Source organism: Microtus ochrogaster, linkage group LG4 (assembly GCF_000317375.1).
Source record: "Microtus ochrogaster isolate Prairie Vole_2 linkage group LG4, MicOch1.0, whole genome shotgun sequence".
NCBI classification, from domain to species: Eukaryota; Metazoa; Chordata; class Mammalia; order Rodentia; family Cricetidae; genus Microtus; species Microtus ochrogaster.
The window spans coordinates 38303073-38317061 of record NC_022030.1 but is presented as its reverse complement, the minus strand read 5'-3'; the positions used below and the strand labels follow the sequence as shown (position 1 = coordinate 38317061).

The 13989-nt window shown below is 37.6% G+C and overlaps 1 protein-coding gene across 1 annotated transcript in view; it reads left to right on the top strand.

Moving 5' to 3' along the window:
• Nucleotides 1–13989, top strand: part of Spag16 (sperm associated antigen 16) — a 1047686-nt gene that overhangs the window by 274706 nt on the left and 758991 nt on the right. The window lies entirely within an intron of this gene.

Below are 13989 nucleotides of genomic sequence, written 5' to 3'. Positions count from 1 at the left end.
TCTCTCACCAATGGACAGGTCAATCAGACAGAAACCTAACAGAGAAATAAGAGAATTAATGGAGGTAATGAATCAAATGGACTTAACAGATATCTATAAAACATTCCACCCAAATAGGAAAGAATATACCTTCTTCTCTGCAGCTCATGGAACCTTCACCACCTCTGCCTTTTACACCTCTTTTACCACCTCATTCCAAGTGATCTGTCGGTCCTGATGGCAGGGGTGTGGTACAGATGTTCTCTTTTTAACTGTACTTTGTCCTAGTTGTGGGTCACTGTGCTAATGCTGATCTACTGCAAACAGAAGCTTCTTACATAAATCAGTTTTGCAATTAGAATTGTAATAGTTTATGTGGTTATAATGCTGCTAATACAAAATGTTTCATGTTTTTGCCTAAAATATATCTAGAGATGTGATAATGCTGAGGTTCTAATCAAGTTTCTTATGTAATTTTTAAGTAGTCCTTAAAGACATTTATTAAAGTATTTTACACTTAACTCCTGAGCTACATTTTAGGTGTTTATAGATCACAGGACTTTGACCTTCAGCAGCTCACATGGCAATAAAACACATTTAAATATCCAAATACTACAAGCGCTTAGTGCAAACAGGGAAGGCCTCCCTGTGTTGGCTTGAAGCCAGACTCCCTCCGAGAAAGCATTCTGTTGAGGATGACTGAACTAATGATTTTATAGCTTAGCTCAGAATTTGGGCACGTTGAGTATGGTTGAAAGAAGAGAAGAAATTTTCAGAAATATGACAAATGTCTAGAACTGTACAGAAGTATAGGTCTGTAAATAGTACTGTGAAGCATAGCTTAATGCAAAAAAAAAAAAAGACCTGCAACAAGTTGATACAGTTGGCCCAAACTGTAACATAAGAGGTGAGTATAAGGTACTGTGTAAGGACCCTGAAGAAGTGCACCTGATGCTCTGTGCTGACTCTTAGAAGTAGGACCCTAGTGTAGGCAATTTGGAGTTGAGGGCTTGTAAGCACAGAAATGAATTGATGTTATGCACTTTAGAGAGTAGAGGGACTTAGAGTTTATTAACTCTAAGTTTATTATTAAAGTTTATTATTTTATACTTAGAGTAGAAGCTGAGCAACGGGAGAATTAGGCTTCTTTTCTTGGAGTCTTTTTTTTAAAAAAAGGAAAAAAAAACTATCTTTTTTCATTGTACATACCAATCCAAGTTCCCACTCCCTCCCATCCTTCCACTCCTTCCACTTACCCCCACCTCATTCCCCATCCAGTCTTCAGAAGGGTAAGGCACATTGTATTGGGTAAGGTCCAAAACCCTCCCTACTATGTCTAGGCTGAGCAAGGTATACATCCAAAGAGAATAATTTCCCAAAATGTCAGTATATGAAGTAGGGATAAATTCTGGTGCCACTGCCAGTGGATCCTCAGTCTCTCCCAGTCATGTAACTGTCAACCACATTCAGAGGGACTAGTTTGGTCCTGTGTTTGTTTCTTCCTAGTCTGGCTGGTGTTGATGAGCTCCTGTGAGTTCAGGTAGACTGTTTCAGTGGGTGAACCCATCACAATCTTGACCTCTTTTCTTTTTTTTTTCCTCTTTCCTGATAGTCTCATTTTATGTTTAAAAACTACCTATGAATGAATGTATAGACACTGAGAGCAGCACAGACACTGAGAGAAACTGAAGGCGTAAGTCACAAACAATGCCACAGCAGTTTGGAATTATGATTAATAGGGTATTATTTATTTAAAGGGGAAAAAACTTACAGATCACCGTCAGCCCTCTGTACAACCAGGAAGGGAGTCTAGTCGCCAGCCGAGCAGGAAGTGAAGAGAGCGAGAGAAGGAAGTGGCCGCTTTTTTAAAGGGAGAGAGACCACGCCCCAATGGGCTGGTATCTCAGCGGCTATAGGCTGGAGGAGCGGAAGGACCTCCCGCAACAAGAAACAATTATAAAATGAGACCTCCTGAAACTGAAAAGCTTCTGTAAAGGAAAGGACATGGTCAACAAGACAAAACAACAGCCTACAGAATGGGAAAAGATCTTCACTAGCCCCACGTCAGACAGAGGTCTGTTCTCCGAAATATACAAAGAACTCAAGAGATTGGACACCGAAAGATCACATAATCCAATATTTTTATTTTTTTAGTTTTTTATTTCTAGACAGAGTTTCTCTGTAGCTTTGGAGCCTGTCCTGGAACTAGCTCTTGTAGACCAGGCTGGTCTCAGATCTTAAATATCACCATAGAACCTTCATCCAGGAACTGATGGAAACAGAGGCAGAGAATTAGGCTTCTAGTGTGAAAAAACAGAGCCTGAACTCATGTAAAAGTCAGCCACATTTGGAAGTCAGAATCTGGTTGAATTCTTGATGTTTTAGTGTCTGCTGTGGTTCACTGAGTACCTGAAAGACATAGTCATTAAAATGAGAATATAATTGGAAGACTGGATGAGGGGTAGAATATGGAGAAAGACTGAGTTTAAAGCGTCTAATAAAAAATACCACCAGTGGGAAATTCAACATATCCAAAAAACAGGGGAAATGCTTCAGCTTTGAAGATACAAATTTGGGAGTCTCCCTGTATTCTTTTGTTTATTTCTTTATATTTGTATCAATAGAGAAAGAAAATTATTTTCCTGTTGGCTTTAAGAGTGTAACCTGAGTAACATGTGCAAAGAATGGGTTTTCTTTGTTTAAGCAATATATTAAACATCGAAGGCCCATGAATAATTTAAAATAGTTTCGGTTCATTTTCTCCTTTTTATCTTTTTAATAGAATATTTATATGTTGTCCATACTTATCTCTCAAGAAGAATACATCCTCACACCCTTATATTAACAGGAAATTGAATATGGGCCAGTACAATGAAGTCCTGTAGTGATTTACTATGACAATGACTAAGCTTTAAAATTATTTCTAAGAAAAAAACACCACGTAGTCACCTCATATGTTTGTGATTTTTTTTGCATGGAACCTCAAAGGTACAACATAATGACATCATAATCAATCTTTTTACCCACGTAGAGAAACTACAGATGAAGTAGCTGAAAGAATCTAGCTTGTAAACTAAGAATCTTGTGTTTTCTAGTTAGAAAATTTGCTTCAGATTTAAATAATACCGTGATCAATTGTTTCTTGGAATGTAACAGCATGCTAATAATTATTTTTAAAGTTTACCACACTAGTAAAGTGATACCTACTGTGTCTCATGAAGAATAAAATATAAGTTGTAGCTGGAAAGCTGACTCAGGAGTGATGGACACTGGCTACTTTTCTAAAGGACACAGGCTCAGTTCCTGGCACCCACATGATGGCTCAAAATGTCATTACTTCTAGTTGCAAGAGGGCATCCAATACCTTCTTCTGGCCTTCATGAGTACTAGGCATACATGCAGATTATGGACATACATGCAACAAAATATCCATGTACATTAAAACAACAACAATAATAAAAACTGTATGTTGTTTATTAGTCTTCATAATACTCTTTTATGGATGAAATTTGAGGAATAATAGACAATATTTACTTGGTTTTGTTGATGTGCTGCTTTCTCAGTTCTCTTGGTATGATGTAGAGGTCCAAAGCTCTCAACGCTCATTGTGTGGTGAGAAAAGGAATACACATTTGCTTTCTGCTCTTATAAACATGTATTTCTATGTTTACCTTCCTGTCTTGTGTAGGTATTTTATCTACCATCAGAGGGAAAGTAACTGTTCCTACAGTCAGTTAGGAGTTTTCTAAATTTTGGTTGATGACTAGAGTTGACTAGATTTTATAGCACAAATCAGAAAATGAGACTGACCCTGGCTGTGACTGACTAAGTTCTCTGAACAGACTCTGTGACAAGGCAGGGCCCAGTCCCTGTCTCTCTCAGCTCATGCACCCCATCACAGTTTTACCGTCCCTTCACAATGTCTACCCTCAAGCACTGGGGGTTCTGAGGACCCTGCTCAGGTTATATATTTTGCCTACTACACATCATGAGCAATGTTTCTGATGCACAGAGAGATTGATGGATCTTTAGAAGTGCTTTAATGTTAGAAGCCTAATTCTAATCCAGCTTGATGAGAAAATACTGAGTCAGAACTTACAGCATGTCAGAGTCTTCCATGAGAATGACGATAGAAATTGGCTAGTTTCCTACAAGAGCTATGGTAGCTAAATTCTCACAGCCTTTATATATTAGTATGTATTTTCATAATATAGACTTAATGGTGGCAGGAGGCACTATGCCCTGTTATTTAGAATTTGTAGAACATGCCTTAATGTTAACTCAGTATCTGCATGGGAATAGTCATCTACTTCTAATTCCTGAAAAGACCAGCTTTGAAATTTTATACAACATTCCTAACACATCTAATAAACTTCAAGCCTCAGCTTCTATGCTCCTTGGCAGCATGAGTTCCAGTAAAAGCAACATTAATTTTAAAGAACATTTTCCACAAGAAGGAATACTTCCAATGTAGGAAGGCATGTAGTTCAAATTGCATATGAAGGTCATGCATATTATAAAATAACAATGAATAAGTAATAAATTGTGTTCATTTTTGTCTATTAGGCTATTCAAAATGTAAAATGGAAAAAAACGTTTTATGTAGAATTCTCTTGATGTGTAATAGAAACCATGAATGTAAGGATATTATATTTGGGAGGAATTAGGGAGAAAAAATAAACTCGAGCATAACAAAGAAATGTACGAATGTATATCCAAGGAGCAAAAAAGGAGGAGTGAATGTAAAAGCTTCTAACATGACATGTTAGGAATGAGACGGATTCTGGCTCAGTTGACCTAACAGTGTTTTAGGTAAAGGCAGGGCAGGGTGAACGGGCAGCACCCAGATGCTGGAGAGAAATAGAGAAGCTGACCTGATGTTGACAGAGAGAACTAGAGTTCGGAGAGCCCAGCTAAAGTGACAGCAGAATTCTTGCTTATGGACAGCCATCAGGAACAGGAAAGCTCGAACTCAGAGACTGGGTGAGAAAAGAATTCAGGGGAATCTGGGTGGAGTTTGGTTAAGGAGGGGACAATACTATCACAGTTAAAATTGCTTGTCTCTCTTATCTTTTGTGTTTGACATTTTATGCATATTGAAATGCAATCAAATGGTCCTAAGCATTGCTGAGCTAGGATTTACACACAGAAGGAGGAAGGCACTGCAATGCCAGTAAAGCCATGAATAGATTATTTTTACTCTGAATTCTGCAATACATCTGTGTAAAATCTACTTTCGGTCTCATGCACACACATACACATCTACAGAAGTGTAAACATAGGCTTCCCTGCTTCACTCATGTGAAGATGTGCATATTATAAGGTTATCTGTGACTGAATCAGCATAGCACTTAACTATTTTTGATCAATTGTATTCTAGATTTTTTTTAAAAATTTATTCTTCTCTCATATACTACATCCCAACTAAAGTTTTATCTGCCTTCTCTCCTTCCTGAATCCTCCTACACCTTCCTTTTCTGAAGGGAAATGAAGAAAGAGTGAATCTGGGGGAAAAGGGATATCAACCAAACTTGAAATAGCAAGTTACATACCCTCTTATTTGGGCTGGATAAGACAACCCAGTGGGAAGAAAGGGGTCCTAAGAGTGCATAAGGAGTCAGAGACAGCCCCTGTTCCCACTGTTATGAGTCCCACAAGAACACCAAGATACACAACCATAATATATATGCAGAGAACCTAGGTCAGACCCATACAGGCTTCCTGATCATCACATCAGTCTCTTTGAGCCTCCATGAGCCGTGGTTAGTTGATTCTGTGGATTGTGCTCTTGTGGTGTTTTTGACCCCTCTGGCTACTACAATCGTTCTTCCCCCTCTTCCATAGAATTTCCTGAGGTCCGCCTGACATTTTGCTGTGGGTTTCTGCATCTGCTCCCATCAGCTGCTGGACAAAACCTCTCTAATGATGTTTCTGCTAAACTCACTTAGGTTGACGAACATAGCAGAATATCATCCGAACAATTTTCACTGCTGGTCGTGTTTGGTTCTAGCCTAGGTCTCTAGGCTCTCCAGACTGTCTGGTTCCTGGCCCTCAGACAATGTCAGGAGTTGGCTCTCTCTCTTGGCATGAGTCTCAAGTTGGAAGAGTCATTGCTAGGCTATTCTCACAAGTTATGTGTCACCTTTACTCCAGTACATCTTACAGTCAGGACAAATTGTAGGTCTAAATTTGTTGCCGGGCTGGGGCCACAGTCCCTCTTCTGGAACCTTCCCAAGTTACAGAAGATGGCTTGTTTAGACTCTGTTCTACAGCATCACTCTCCTGGATTCCAGGGAGTTTCCATGGCACTAGGTTTCTACCTTGCCCCAGAAATTCCCTCTAACTCCAGTGTCTCTCTCTCCCAGCACTCTTCCTCCCATGCCCACCACACCCAATCCCTCCTTTTCCTACCCCCCACTCATCGCTATTATACCTGCAAAATCTATTTCCCCTTCCCAGAAAGATCCATGCATCCCCACATGAGCCTTCCTTGTTACTTAGCTCCCTGGGTCTAAAGATTGTAGCATGATTATCCCTTCTAAGTAAAGAGTTTGAACTTTCGTATACCAAGTATTTGCTGTGAAGTACTTGCTTGAAATTTTAAAATGTTGCCAATGCTTCATAGTTAATAAGTTGAACAACTAACTGGAAAATGCAATTATATTTAACAAATGAAATGCATGTATCCACAATACCATCCCCTTTCCTAATGTTCCATATCTGAAAAACATGTGACAGTTGGAACATTGGGAATAATAGCCTAGATTACTCTTTGGGCCTTTTAGCCATGTAGTTCTTTGGAGAGCTGTTGGAAGCCCCTCTTCACAGGCAGGGTATTCATCTGAGGGTAAGGGCTGTCTGTTCCCCATGAGAAAAGAAAGTTCAGCATTTGAATGGCGCTAATGAAGTTCCTTGCTGTGCAACACAGAGCATGAAATTTGAGGTTGTTGGTGTGAATCAGTCTCTAAATGGAATAGGCACTTTGTCAGTCAGAAATGTGCTGCTTTTGTAGCAGATGCCACGGACAGAGACCATTTCTCATTTCCTTCTTCTATGTGAGGACAACCCTCCAAACACATTAGCATAATATAGAGTATAGTGCAGCTTAATATTTTAAAAATGATGAAAATTTTCTACTTTAATAAATCACACACTTCAGGAACACCACCAGCCTGGCAGGAGATTTCTACCCCAATCCATTTATCCCTAGATTTAGAAAAACTCCTAATTTATCCATTTCTCATTCAAACATAAATCAATGATTTTTATTGTGTCTACTTTCTAGCTAACATAACCTTTTGTGGTGGTATATTGGCATTCTTTTTCAATACTCTGTGTGATCCTAATCCTAGTCAGATCTAACAGCACTGAGTCTATGAGTCTGTGTTTTTTCCTGGCAACTGAAAAGATCTTGCACACTAACATTTTATATGGATTGCGACTAAATTCATAGGACAGTCCTCACTGCTTTAGAAATGTGCAGGTGATAGGTTGCTACTCTACCAAACCCAAGAAGAGCAAACTCTACATGTTCTAATCTCTGAGCTTCTCTTTCCACCTCTACATGACTGACATGCAGCTAACTTCAACACCAAGATGTTGTGGTAAAGCTCATACTGTCTGCTTAGTTTTATTGCTTCTATAACGCAGTAAGGTTTTTTTTTTTTTGAACAATTTTTGTAATTATTGAGTTTATCCAGCTGGAAAACTTTGAGACAATGGTACCTAGACAGATAATACCATAGTCAGTCAGTCTGGGAAGAAAGCAGGTTTCTGGCTTAACATATATGAAGTGACAGGATAACTTTAATGCTTTATGTTATAATTACCTGACAGTTGAATGCTTCAACTGTCTAAAAGGTTTAGTGCTAGGAGATTAAGACACCTTGTAATACATCACACAGATATTTTCACACCACATAAAGAGTCATAAAGGAACTAAAGTATTCCTTTATATTAAACTATGTAAATTTGCCTTAGCTAATATAGTAGGTCTTCAGTTGTAAGTAGGTAAAAATAATAGAATAGTACAGTTTGACATTTGGAGAACTATTTTGCATTATAGTTTAGAAAATTTTAGTAAACTTTGTATATTACTGGTAAAAACCACTGTTGTGTTTTTTAGATGGCAATTTTTATTAAAATTGAGAGCATTTATTCATCAACTTATTGCATTTATTATCTGATAATATATTAGAACATACTTTGGTCCCTTGCTGAGCTGCCGTGTGTCACTAACTAGGAGCTGACTGAAAGCTAAAATGCCTCTGTGTTGTTCTCTGGACAGTCATTTTACTATCTAATTCCAGATCACGGAATGTTTATAAATTACTATGAAGGTCTCTCCCCTTTTCTTTTTACAGAAACGTCAAAGATCAAACTGATAATATATCTGATAAGTGGAATCATACAGTAAATTTAATAAGAGAAAGAAGGAATAGACAATTTACTTTATGGTGAACATACTGAATTGATTAAAAACAGTTTTTTGTATAATGGTGCAGAACTCTTAAATGTTGATTTAAATCTTGAATAAATATATATGATCCTGGTATCTCTCATGAAATCCTCTTTAATTTACTTTTTATGGTTTATTTGAGGACATTTAAGATTAAAATTTTAATAAGTTATCATTTAGGTCTCAACTTACACAAGTCTGTATTGTTCATACTTGCCATTTATATTAGATCAAAACTTGATAATATAAGATTAAAAAATCACTGCAATATGAAGCTTTTTTTCTAGCTTAAACTTCATATGATATTTACTTAGGACCATCATTCAGAAAGAATTATCATGCTTTCAAATAAAGTCAACTGTAGCAAAAATATCTTAGTACTTTCATATAGGAATTTTCTCAACGTTTCAATTAGGGAAATTATAGTGAATTAAGATGAAAAATCCTAAGTAGGACTCAGTATCCTAGTGGGTGACTAACCCTGAAAGTTGAGGAAGTGGAGAGCTAAAAGGTGTGGATTGCGTGTTGGGTGGGGCACAGAGAAATTGTCTGAAAGGTACAGACGACTATGTTACACTGGAGCTTTGAAACTGAGTATCCCTCACCTGACTTCATAGTCTCTGAACTTCAGGTTATATGGCATGGCTACTTTCCTCACGGAGAAGGAATATCTGCTCAGACTCTGCTGGGCAGTGAGTCAACCAATAAATTAATGAGAACGCATGTTACTCTGAGTCTTAACTGTGAAATAAAGTTAATATATACTTTAATGATGTCTTCTTAATTTGCCTCAAGGATTTGTTCTTGCTAACTATAACTGCAAACATCAGAAGTTTGGAATAAATGTATTATTTTACAGAATTACAAAATACTGAATCACACACTCAACCATTTTTACATTTTACATATTAAGTAAGCATGTGCATATTTAAAAGTTGTATTTTAATTCTTTATGATTTCCTTTTTATGCATTTTTGTTTGCTTTGGTGTTGTTTATGGGCAGTTGAAGTCAGTTGAATTTGGCATGTAAAGTCATCTTTCTCTGAAATCTTGACAAAGTTTAAAAGTGCTTCATAAATGGTTTCTAAAGACCAGAGTTCCTGATAATTTGCCTATATACTGACAAGTTTTAAAATGGTTTTTTAGATAACCATATTACTCACCATGAAAAATGTAGCGAGCGGTATTGCATTGGTTACGGAGGTCAGAGTACCCAGGCCAGCAGCACTCGTATGTGAGGTTCACATTACTAAGCTTTGAGATACCACGAAGAAATTCCAGGTGATTGAAGACTGTGAGCCCAGTTTCATTTTGAGGATTAAATAGACTATTATAAGAATAATCTGACCTACTCTTCACTCTGAATAAATCAATCATTAACTCAAATGAAACAAAGCTGGTTTTGTTGTTGGTGGCGCAGTCCTGACATTCTATCTATGGTAAGGGGTTCTAGGTGAAGCTTAACTGTATTGTTGATTTATCTCCTGTTACACAGCTTTGTTGAGGGAGCACACTCTGGACAATCTACAATCTACTTACTTATGTCCTTTGACTGTGAAATGTTTGACTCAGAGAACTGACCTTTAGAAATGATGAGCTCTGTGTCATCCAGCTGGAGCAAATGCTTGTGAGGAAAGGCTATGTCTCTTTGGTGGCGTTCTGTCAGGCTGCAAAGCTACGGTGTGTTTATTTGTTCTTTGAGAAGGAGCCTTCTCGAGGACAATGCTCCCTTTAGAATTTAAATACTTGGTAAAAAAAACTAATAAATGAAAAGCTTCAGTCTTAAGACTCAATTTTCCCAGAAGAATCCCAATATGTCACTAGCAGCGTGGTTAGAGTAGGGCAGGTCTTGTCCTTAGGTGGGAATGCGCAAGAATGGCAAAGCCTGACCCACTGTGTGAGGCGATGGCTCTCTGCTGCGGGGCCTTCACTCATATTTCTTTTAAAACAGAGCTGAGAGGCATCTGGAGTCCTGATCACGGTGCAGTCATTTACTTCTCCACAGAATGCAGGGAATTTTATTTTTATTTTTTTTCTGGAGAAAATTGTTAATCTATCAAATCTCTGGTGTCAGGTAGCCATTTTTGTTATTTGCTGTCTATCAAGTCTAGCAGGAACCCTTCTTAGTTGTTTAACTTTGTGTTTTCCAACCCTCAATTCAATTTCTTATAATTTCAAAATTACTAAAGTTAGCCATAGTTCTCTATGTATGCCTATAACACTTTATTTTCTGATGACAAGATATTGCTACTAAGAAATCTGAGTCTATAGGTTCAAATAAGTATCTGACCCACCCACCTCATGCACACCCACAGCATATATATGTGTGTGTGTGTGTGTATGTGTGTGTGTGTGTGTGTGTGCCATGTCTAAACACTGATGTGCGTGTTGGCAGAGGCCAGAAGAGGAATAGATGTCCTTCTCTGTCACTCTCATTTTATCCCCCTGACACAGGGTTTGCCACTAAACCTGGCGCTAGGCTTGTAGTAACCAAGGCAAGACACATCTTGTCTCTCTGGTCAATAGTACTTGGTTTGTGATCGTGCCCTGTTTGGGGCACTGTTACTAGCAATAAAGAAAAACAGTGGTCTTGCATACCAAGCCATATCTCTAGCCCCTAAATTCACTTTTCCTGATGGTAGAAGTGGTGGCATTCTGGCAATGTGCTTGAAGGTGAATTTTATTCATAGCAGTTACATGTTCTGTAAGCAAAATTCCTCTTTATTATTCATAATCTATTGTAGCCAGAAATTAAGTCCTCAATTAAAGCTTGGTGACCACAACTCAAAATATATCCAAAAAAAACCCCAAAAACTAGATTTAAGTACAGTTTCAGTACTCAAGTCTAGTAGTCAAGAATATTGATTAAGATAAAGATCAATTTGTTTTTATTATAATATTTGTATTCATTGATCAAAACTTACATTTTTCTACTTGAAAAATAAATCTAATGTGTCTCATGCTAAAACATGAGAAACACATAAATGTCTTGAAAAGGTTCATTAGCTATAGTCCAGAGAATTTTGATTCATTTTTATGGTTTTATTTGGCTCAGATGGATGTTTGGTTAATATCACTTTTAATTGCATCCTCTGTCTTAGTCACTTTATGGACAGCTACACCACCAACTGCACCATTTTTGGCAGATTGTCTGTGTAAACTAGTAATAAAATTCCTGAAGAAATGATGTTACTCACTGGGAAATATAGTTTTATTCATCTGCATGTTCTCTTAGTCACTACATTAGGTGATGGCGTGAAAAGGCAGACCAGAGGACTGACGAGAACTTAGGGATCTTCATGAAAAGGCAGACCAGAGGACTGACGAGAATTTAGGGATCTTCATGAAAAGGCAGACCAGAGGACTGACGAGAATTTAGGGATCTTCATGAAAAGGCAGACCAGAGGACTGACGAGAACTTAGGGATCTTCATGAAAAGGCAGACCAGAGGACTGATGAGAACTTAGGGATCTTCAATTTAGAGCTGGAGGGAGCCCCTCTGCTTCATTTACAACTGAAACCAATAACTTAGTTTTTTCTTTATATTAAAAAAAGAAGTTTCTTTAGTTAGGTTCACAACTGTTAAAAAAGTATTCATTTATAACTACTTTAAGAATGCTGTCTGGAATAAATGATTGGTGTGAGTGGGGACATAGAAACCAAGAACCATGGGTTAATGGTATGATAATGACATTGACCATAGGGTTTCAGTGCTTCATAGTACTTATTGAGTGACGTTTGTTCATTGGCCAACTCTGTCTCTGTCTTTCTTCCTATTGTATTGATTTTAATTTTGTATGATTCACATGTATTAGATATGTACAGGAATTAAAAACCTCAGGATTTCATGCAATCAATTATTTCCACGTGGAATTATATACCTTTTTTGATTTGGATAATTGTTTTTTGAATTTTCTCTTAGAAAATATCTATTAAGTAACTAATTAATGTGTTCAAATAAGGTTCAAATGAAGAGATGCCACTACTGATGTATTTCACACATAGGATTGGAACATCTGTCCCTTGGTGCTACTTCCAGAAGATTTGTCAATGGTAGTAATACTTGAGTATATACTCACACAAAGCCAATACCAGTCCCTCAAGGTTATTAGTATCTGAGTTAAGTGATTCACAGAAGATTAAATTAAGTTTACTAATCATCAGATACTTATTGAATACCAACTGCAGAAATTTTTTCTGGTAACACCATGACTTTCCAGATGATAAATCCTACCAGAAGGAAAATAAGAACCTTCATTAGAAATTAATAATTCATTCAGTTATTGAGACTTTGTCCATTAGATCTATTTTTTTTAAAAAAACAAATGCCTGGGCTAGTGAGATGGTTTAACAGGCAAAAACATTTACTTTGCATACATGAGGACCCAAGTTTCATCTCTGGGACCCTCAAAGTGGCAGGAGGAAATTAACTCCACAGACATGTTCTTTGACCTCCACCAGAGCATCATGGCTCTCTCTCTCTCCCTCACCCCCCCCTCCCAGGTTTCTTTATAACATCTTCACAACACTAGGTAAAGGAACTTTAAAAATCTTCATTTAAGGTGTCAATATGATAATTTTTACTAAGCATATTTTGTATGTCATATGATCCTAGAAAATATTATTATACAAATGACTGTAGCTAGAGGATAATAGAGAAACAACCTGTAGAATTCGACAATAACATATATACTGTTATACATTTTGCAAGTTGTTTGCTACTTTGTATGGTTATGGCGATGATCCTTTGCATTCAGTTCAGTTTACTTCTCAGTAAACTGGTATTCAGCCTTGTGCATGGATGCTCCACCCCATACTGATGCTGAGTGAAGATTCAAACCCATGCCTGCCATTTACCCAGTCCTTTTTCAGGACAGCAGAGTAAGGGAAGCCCATTTCCTGGTTCTCTGTAACTGAAAAGAAATATCCTGAAGCAAAATTGTTCTAGTTTTCATGCATAATTAAGCAGATCATCCTATAAATTAATGTGTTGGCACAGTTAACTGTTTCTTATTTACTTTTCTTTCCCTAGTGAGTGTGCCACTCTCCAGGAGGCCTTTCAAACATTAGAAATCCCATTAGTTTTCCTAACCCAGAGGTGGGAGCAGCAATAAGAACGCTGGAGCAGTTGCCTGAGGCATCCTGGCAGGATGCTACCCTGAATGAAGACCTACAAACTGTAGGAGTGGCAGCAAGAGAGAGCTGGAAGATGGTCAGGCTAGGTTCTTGTCCAACCATGTCTTCCCTTTGTTTTGAGCACGCTGTATCAGAAACAGAGCTGAACACATTTGTGTTTTTACACAATGCCAGAATTTAATGAATCACAATAAATTCACAATATTTTATTGACAGTAATTTAAGAAATAGTACAGATTTTCTTGGTTGCTGAGAAAGCACAGGTTCTTAAATTCCAATTTTAATAACTAATATTAACCCTAACACCACACATTTCTTTTGGCTTGGGTTTTTTCTTTTCTTTTGCTAATTTATTTTGATTTTGTTTTTGTGTGTGCTTCCTCCTCCTCCTCCTCCTCCTCCTCCTCCTCCTCCTC